Raw genomic sequence first — 9,147 nt, 5'->3', positions numbered from 1 at the left:
AAAAGCTCACAAATAAACAGTTGTATTACAAAAACTAGAAATAATCTTAAAAGTAGAGTTGCATTATCTGGCAGCAAATTAATTTAAAACAAAATTCTTACTCTGTTGTTCTCTCTCTCCTGCTTCATTTTTTCTAAAGCAGCCCTAGTTTAGCAGAGCAGATTTGAAAAATGGGACCCTTTCAGTGCTGGAGCATACAGAAAGCTGGCATAAATAGCTAACTGGGATAACTTCTACCTCCTACCAACTTGGAAGGAAAAAAAGCAAAATGCTGCACCATGCCAGTATTATCTGGTACATTAGCATCCTCTATTCTTGTGTACACACACATTACCATTTCTTTTCCGGGGATATCTTGGGAAAAAAAGCAGACCTAACACTTGCCATGATTTTACAAAACCCAGAGATGAGCCCTTAGGGTTCACTGGAGCTCTACTCAGCAGCCCGATTGCAGTACTTACTGACCTCTTGTTAAACAGAGTCAGTGTTGGAGACATGAATCTAAGCATATTCAAGGGCAGGTGTTACAACAACTTAAGGTACTTTCAATCCAAGAGTTGAGATTCTTAAGGTGACAAAGGAGGCTGGCTTGAGAGCACATCAGCTGATTTGCCCTTTGTAGCTAAATACAAGAACCAATCCTTATCAGTGATCCCAGACTTCTTGCAATAGCCTGCTCTGAAATAATCTCACACCGGTTCTGAGCATTGTTGGCCTCACTCCTAATGTTAACACAGTTAAGAAAAAAAGTTGCATGTTCCTTATCACAATTTGTGCACAATTTTCATCACCCAGCAACAACAACACAGAGAAGAAAGTAGCAAAATTTTGTACAGTTTCTACGAGTTAATGTGATTTCAGAGGCTTGGGTACAAAGCAGTTCTAATCTTTTCCCAGCCCAAGAAACAGCCGAAGAAAGCAATCACTCTCTGGGATGCATGTTATAAATACTGGGGTATTTTTACTAAAACTAACTTCAGTTAGGTGTTGGACTCTCCTTACATACAATGTACACTCACACAAGTCTTACCTGCCAGCTAATAACCTTATCACTGCTTGTATTCACTTGTATGCCACTAGACATTTACTAAGAAACTCGCTGTACTGTTTGGCAGGGAGCCAGTCAGGACCTGAAGTTAGATCAGAACACAGATTTGTAACTGCTTTGGACCACACCTACTACATAGAGCAAAGCACATCCTTATGGAGTGTTTGTTTGTGTTGAATAGCAGCTCAGCAAGTACTCTAAGGCTGCAAGTGAATTCCCATAAGGATGACAACCACAGTGTTCAGGGTCACATGCCATCTGCAAACTACTAAATGCAAAATGTTTCTATTACACAGAAGAGCAAGCAGAACAATCATTTCTTTATCCCAGCAAAGAACTCAGTACTACACCACATTTTCATTGGTGTCAACTGTCACCATCAGAAAGAAGCATCAAAGCAATGAAAATTCTTGCTGTGATTCAAGCTGCTGGGTAAGTAACCTCTAAATTATTCTGTTATTAATTGAGAAGTCTGTATAATCAGATTCTAATATCTCATTCCAAGTTCATATGCACAACAGAGTGCTCTTGGCTTTTGAGGTTTTTTTCTGGTTGTTGATGCATTAGTCAAAATTACCTGGTTCTGATTCTTTCAGCTGCTGTCCTGTGTGGGCTTAAGAGGAGCCCTGCAGACATGGTCAGTGCCTCCTGTGTGGCACAGCACGGCTGCATTGCCTGCTGTGCAGAGCTGCTGGAGTGGCCCCAGTGACCCAGCTCAGCCCTGAGCAGGTACTGCAGCCTCCTGCTGCTGGCATTGGCTCCAAGTGTCACAGTGCTGCTGTACAGTGGTCACATAGGCCTCAAACATGCTTGAGCCTTCCTCAACACAGCAGCTAACTGTGATTTTACCAATGAGATCAGAACAAACACAGTCAGAGGCACAGCAGTTCTTACCTTGTCTGGAGAGGGCTGTTTGGTGCTCAGCTTGTGAGACTTTGTGGCCACACACACAATCAGGGCTTAGGCTCAGTGACAAATGGGAGACCAGCTCTCACGTGCTTGATTTTACATGCTGCCCACTTTAAGCCAGCCCTTACCCCACAAAAAAAAAAAAAAAAAACAAAAACAAAACAAAAAAAAAAAAACCAAACAAAAAAACATCTTTGCATTAGTAGCTTGGCACAGCTCTAGCTGCCTGCTCTGTGCAGTAATCCAGTATTTCTAGACCAGTGATTGCAAATGTGTTTTTCTATGTGTAACCAAAGGAATACATGCAAGCCAGGCAGAGTAAGTACTGTCTTTATTGAAGAGTATATATAGTAGCAACTTGTTTACAAAAATTTCAGTAATGACACATTTTGATCTTTATTGTCCAAAGCTTTTGCCCCATGAAGTTGCTTGGTTTGCTACATTTTTTACAGCTTTTTCACCAGTTTCAGCGACTTTGTAGACTTCATCAAGTGCTTTTAAAAGAGAAAAAACAAAGGTAACTGTAGCATCATTGCAATAGCTGCCCCTTTCCCACCAGGTGTGGGACAAGGAGCAAGGTAGGGTTGAGGACCCTGTCTGGGTCATGACATTTTGAAATAAACACAAACATTACCATACCTTTCTGACCAGCAGCCTTAGCCTGTTCTGCTGCTTGCTGCACAGTCTGGTTCACAGTGTCAACTGCAGTTAAGAGAAAAAAATATGTCAATTAAGCAGTCTTTGCCCTTCCCCTAATTTCAACAGTCACATTTTCAAAGGGTTCCCTAAATGTTTCAGGGCTAGAAGATGAATAATTATTCCATAAGGATGGGCATCCTGAATTAGCAGTAGAGGTGCTATTAAGACTCTAGTTGCAGTTCCCCACAGTATCCATGTATCTTGGTATAGATGAAGATTATGGATGTTAATGTGGGGGACCTAGACTGTCAAGAAACAAACCCTAGTAGAGAATTAGGTGCAATAAAACCTTCCTTTTATTTAGCCTGGCTAGGATCTGCTGAGGGCAGTTTGATTGGCAGATATTCTTTTACCAACTGCATAAACTGGTGCTCACTTTCTGAACTGGCATGCTGTATGAGCAGCACATCAAAAATTATTTGTCTACTACTTTCTCTTGTACCTAAAGAAAATGTATTCTGTAAGAGACTAGAGTATTTTTAAAGGCATGGAAAAGTTCAATAGAAGAGACATACTGAAAAATGAAGAGCAAGAGAAGGTATTGTCTTAAAGGCCCGCAGCCTAGAAAACAGTGGTAAATAATTGGATGATCAGCTTCCAAAAGCTGTGATCAGAGAAGTCTTGCTTAGCAGAGTCAGAAGTTTGAGGTAAATGGCCTTGCATTGGACCTGTATTTATTTTATTACCCCTGGCTCCAATTACTACTTTTTAAAAAACATCATAGATGTCTTCTGCACTACAGATACTGAGGGGGTGGCTGACTGAGCAAGACATTCCTCATGGAAGTGGCAGGAGGGAGAAATGCTGAGGTAAGAAAAGATGTTTAAGGGGACTGGGAGTGTCTAAAACTTCAAAGGTCTCCAGGCTTGCACTGAATGTCTCTTCAACAGTGGTTTTATTAAGTGTTTTGTAAAACCAGTGACCTATTTCACCTGGAGCTTGTAGGACATTTAGGACTGCTTAAAAGACATGCTAATTATCATTACATGCCATCTTTTGCTGCAGTTTCCTAATGCGAATGATGTTCACTGCTCATAAGGTGCAGCTAAGAAAAATGCTTCCCATAGCAGTCTTGGGTCACAGCCAAGTTTGTAACTCCCTTCAGGACTTGTGGAATAGGTGCTAATTTTAGATACTTGCAAAGCTCAGTTGTGCCACTCTGTACTTGGCAATGGCTCATGGGACTGTGCCTTTGGGGCACATGCTGGTAGTTCAGAAACAAGGTAGACAGTCTTTCTTTACTTGAAAACTGGCATGAATCCCCCTTTATTTTCATTTAAATGGGGGTTTAGAGGGTACCTCTAGAATCCTTCCAGTCAGTGCAGTACTAACAGTGGCATGATGAATTCAGCATCATGTGCTGTGTATTTACTGCCTGACCTCAAGGTATGTGCAGATTGCACAGAAGTGACCAAAGTCAGGCCCAGTGCCTGGGACCCCCCTCTGTTGGTTCCAGAATCCATCTCCAAATGGAAGAGCCATGCAGCAGTGCAGGACTTGCTGGGAAGATATAGGCAGCGTTCAGGCAAAGGGCTTCAGACAGATGATATCCAAAGAGCAGGTTCAGCTTCAAGTGCTTGGGACAGAGGGTGAAGGACTGCAGCTACTATTTATAAACTTTGCTCTTAGAGTCTGTTGACTCCTAAACACTTAGTTCCATCAGCTGATTGAGATTAGTACTCAGCTCCTCTGAAGATGACAAATGTCCCTTCTATAACATCCATATTGTCTTGCAGCATAGGAAGCAGTAGATGTTTTCCCCATGTTAAAGAAGTTAGGAACATCAAAAAGCTGCCACAAAATATGTATTTCTAGGACAACTCTATGGCAAAATCAGAAAGAAATCTTCATTTGAAAAATTGATGGCTCCCTTCCAATTGCCCACATCCTGGTGGGTTTTTTTTTTTCATGCTTGCTTCAGCATAAAAGTAGCTGAATTAAGAATAAATCTAAATTATTTGGAAAAGAAAGTGGCTGTGGGATTATTCATCTTTCATCTTCCTAGCAAAGTGAACCAAGTCATGGTGAATAAGTACCAGGCTTCCCACTTGTTTCATTGGGCACATAGCCCACAAGTAATATTTCTATAGCATTTGAAGTCACAGCAAAATAACTGGTTTCAAGAGTTTAACTAAATGTCCTGTAAAGAAATATGAAACAGTTTCCAGTGCTCACATACTAAGCACAAACGCTTCAGGAATCTCAGCAGTGCAGGTCTCCATGTTAAAGCTCCACTAACAATGGTTATTTAACTTCAGGGCCAGTTCAGCAAAACTCTCTGCAGGAGTGAACTTGGCTCATGCCCTGAGCCCCTGCAGCTGCACTTGTGCTCGTGGTGGGGTGTGTGACTGCAGTGCTGGAGCACTGACATCAGGACACCTCTCTGGGCAGCACCAAGTGGGTCAGAGCTCTCAGAGCTGCTACAGAACTCATATTTGTCCTGGTTGGTCATACTAGGAAGCAAAGCCCTAAATAAGCAGCCTCACCTCCACTGTCAGCTTTCTGCTGTCCTGTCATCAATGCATCATCTAGGTACCCACGCACTATGAGCCAGAATAGGAAAAGTTGTTGGAAACCCAGTAGTTAATATCGGACCTTCACTTACTATAGTATTAGAGGGCTTGGAGGTTACAGGATGCCTGACCTCACCCTTAAGGGCAGCATCTATAGAATTCACGCCCCAGGGGCAGATTTTCTCCCACCAGCAGGGGCGGGAACAAAGCAAATACTTTAACACCCAAGGCACAGGAGCAGGGAAAGGAGCAATTTCTATTTACCTGCAACTTGTGCAGCACTTTCAGCTTGTTGCACAGCTTCCCCAGCGAGCTTCTTCCCGATCCCAAACATGGCTGCGCTCAGTCCTCTCTCCGTGGATGAGACGGGCGAGTAAATCCCTAAGTTCGGTTCTGCTACACTGTTTGGCAAAGTGCAGCTTTTTATAGACAAAGCAGGACTCCTCCCAGTAGTTAGAGGGCAAATGCAAACTGGAGCTGGGAAAAGTCATGAGCCCTTGTTGGGTGATTAATATACCAGGCATAAAAGGGTGAAGAGACATTAATGTTTGTTATGATTTCCTCCCCAGAGAGAGGGCGTGGATTCATCGGCAGAAGTTTTCCATAGCCCAGGAATGAAAGCTTTGTTTTTCCATATCGGGGAGTTGGTAAATAGTGTGCATGCCACAGCTGTCCTGACCAAAGGCTCCAGTGCCGCAGGGGGATAATGCAGGCTGGCACAGCCCGTTGTGAACCAGGCAGAAAAACATTGCATTGCAAAACACTCCGCTGAAGAATTGCTTAAATCAACTCTGTCATTTCAAAACCTTACATAGAAAAGTATCCAGTTTCAGATGATTGTTGCTCACATTCTTTTGATTCCCAGTGGGACTTAAAATTCACGGTTAAAAAAAGAAATGGGAGGCAATAACCCTCCTTTCCAAAGCGTCTGATGAAATATTTATTGTGTTAGAGAAGACTCATAATTTTCTGGTGTGTCATAATTAATATTTTAACCTCTTATTTCCAAGGTCTAGTTCAGGAAAGTATGTTTGTGTCCTTCCCCACTGTCCCCACAGCAAACACTTTGCAGGACCCAGCACAGCCTCCAGTCTCGGGCATCAGCAGCAGCTGGTGGGGTTCAGGTGGGCTCACTCCAGCTGCCAAAAAGCTGAGCTGCCCAGCCTTGTCCCCCCAGCTACAGCCAATGGGATGGGATGTGCAGGATGCAGACTGCTGGGCATGTGGGCCCCACAGAACCCTGGCTCCTCTCACAGGGCACCTTTATGTTGTCCAGCCACACAGGAGCTGACCTCACCCCAAAACACTAAACTTACTTTTTTCCGGGATCACCAGCTTTCCAGCAGAGCTACTGTTGTGCTTTTTCACACAGAACAGAGGGTTTCACTCTGCTGATCAAATAATTATTGCTAAAAACAGGGTGAAAACATATAATCAACCTAAGAACAAGGGTTTATTTATCAAACTGTTCTGTATCCTACAGCTGCCACCACAGTAGGCTCTAGGAATATGTCTCTTGATGCCAGGCATGGCACTTCATGAACAACAGTTCCTCTGCAATGTCCCTTTTCAGCATTACAGTAAAAGCTGTTTTCTTCCCACCACTGCCAGTTTTCTTTACAGACCACAAAGTCCTACTTTATATCAATTAAATAGGATATAGAGTTACTGAGGGTAGAGGGGGTTCCCTTCCTCATTTTATCTTCTGACAGTAGGGAAAGGATTATTCACCATATCTGAAAGCAAATTCTACCAGAATATGCTCAAAAAAAAACCAAACAAACAAACAAAAAAAACCCACACACACCAAAAATACAGAAGGAAAGTAACAATATTGGTTTGAAACTGACATCAAGTCGATGGTTGTTGACAAAGTTCAAAACAGACCTGCAATGCAGGAAAAAAGAAAACAAACCCAGAAATATTTCAGATAACTCAGACCAGCATCTGACTAGTGAAAATTCTTTGCACAGCAGCCAAGCAATAAAACGTACACATTGTTCCCTGTGACATCCTCAACTACCCATAGCCAGCCTTGTTCACAGGAAACTGCAATTTCCTAGTCCTGTTCTGCTGCTGCTCCAGTTACTGACAGCAGAGAGATTCGTGAAGACAGCAAGACTCAGAGTCAGCAACAGGTTTCTGTATTTGCCGAGGTGTGTTTACATTCTCCCTGGAAATACCCCTCCTCATCCTATCCTAATTCCAAAGTGAAGAATGGTTTCCACTCTCATGCACTCCAGTACTACAAGTACAGCTTTTCTACCACAAGTACAGTTTTTTTTTTTGAAAGCCACATTATCTCATGAGCAACTTCTACAAGCATGGACTGGTATAGCACCAGCACTTTCCAGTGAATATCAGCACAGAAATAAAATTACTGAACCAACCCTTATTACATGATATAGACGCACTGCAGGTACATATTGAATTGCGATATGGGAGAGGAGAGAGCACATCACAACGCTGCCTACACACAGGTAAAGGTGATGTTGGCCTCACAGCACGAAAACACACAACATTAAAATACACGCCACTTTTCAAATATAAAAAGGACCCATTTTCTCTCACTTCATATAGAGCCATGAAAAACCAAGGAGGAGGTGCAGCTCCCTGCAGCACCAGGCCTGTGACCACACACCATTTGGACTGACACTAGGTCGCACTCCGTGTCACGGTATTTGCCGTGGCAGCAGCGCAGCTCGGTACCTGCAGTCCCCAACCCCACAGCTGCTGCCCCACGGCCGCCAGTTCTGCTCTGCCGGGCCCCTCGCCCTCCCCAGCGCGGGGCACGTCCCGAGGAGCCCGGCGCGCTCCTCCGCGGGCGGGCCTGGCCCTGCCGGCCGGCCCGGCTGTCCTGTGGGCGGCCGAGCCGGGACAGAGCCGAGCGCGGGGCTGGAGCCGCCGAGGCACAAACACAACCCTGCCGGAGCTCAGCCGGCACGGGCAGACACAGTGCCCAGAACCTTCCCCACGGGCTGCAGGGCCCCCATCCCTCAACCGCAGCGCCACCAACACTCACCGCTGGCCGTCCCTCAGCGCCGCCGCCCACCGACCCCGCAGCCTCCCGAACGGCAGCCGGCCTACAGCCGGCAGCGCCAGCACAGCTGCAGCAGGTTTGGGTAAAGGCCCTCATTTGCCACACCTGGTGCGGTTTGCAGTGAAGGAGCCACCCGTGTGATTAGTGGGAAATAAACTTCAGATGTGAAAGGAACGTGAATTTGTCCTATGGGCAGGAAACCCCAGTGCTGGCATGGCGCCTGGGGGCAGACACTGCTGACAGCCCTGAAAAGGAGCTGGACAACACTGTTCATAACCACAGACTTCAAGGAGTGGCTGGGATATCCTTTCCAACGTTGCTAATCCAGCAGTCACGGTTACCTGGGAGGTGGGGCCAAGAGTGGCCCAGGTTTTGGCCCACTGCTGCTTCTCCTCTCTGGGGAGGAGAGGCTGGATGGGGCCACCTGACACTGTTCGAGGCCTGCTGAGATGGCATAACCCGGGCAGAGCGTGCAGCCTGCGCAGCAGCTCAGCTCCAGGACATCCCCGTGGCACGTGGGCAACAGCATCCAACACACTGACAGTTCGTTCATCTCCAGCTTTCTTGATCTTTGCCACATGACGGGAAACTACAGCTGCAAAGACAGGTTTCAGAGAGCTTGGAGTCTTGATAACCTTTAGACCATTAATTACAGTATTCACCCAAGAGAAAGATAAAAATCTGGTAAAATCTGTGTGCCCCCCCCCCCCCCCCCATGCCCCTAGCCTGTTGAGCTGTGAGGAGGAGATAAGGAGGTCTGTTTGCCCCTTGGCCACCCTGGGAAGGTCTCTGGGGCATTGGAGTGGGGCATGGAGCAGAGGTGCTCAGGCTGAGCAGCCCAGCCAGGCTGAAACACGAATCCTCCTTGCTCAGCATTTCATAGCTCAAGCATTTCCAGGCACGCCCACCACCAGATATAAGGAAGTTTGAGAACTCCA

The 9,147-nt window shown here is 45.5% G+C and overlaps 1 long non-coding RNA gene across 1 annotated transcript; it reads right to left on the bottom strand.

The window, feature by feature from the left end:
- Positions 1-2,270: 2,270 nt before the first annotated feature.
- Positions 2,271-6,929, bottom strand: LOC144246599 (uncharacterized). The gene is made up of 3 exons (XR_013340254.2): positions 5,434-6,929; positions 2,597-2,659; positions 2,271-2,451 (listed from the first exon to the last, which is right to left on the bottom strand). It is a non-coding gene; the product is annotated as an uncharacterized LOC144246599 (long non-coding RNA).
- Between the last annotated feature and the right edge of the window lie 2,218 nt (positions 6,930-9,147).

This window comes from Lonchura striata, chromosome 6 (genome assembly GCF_050655825.1).
Source record: "Lonchura striata isolate lonStrDom1 chromosome 6, ASM5065582v1, whole genome shotgun sequence".
Lineage (NCBI taxonomy): Eukaryota > Metazoa > Chordata > Aves > Passeriformes > Estrildidae > Lonchura > Lonchura striata.
Note: the sequence above shows the minus strand (reverse complement) of the source record. Positions and strands in the feature narration are given on the sequence as shown.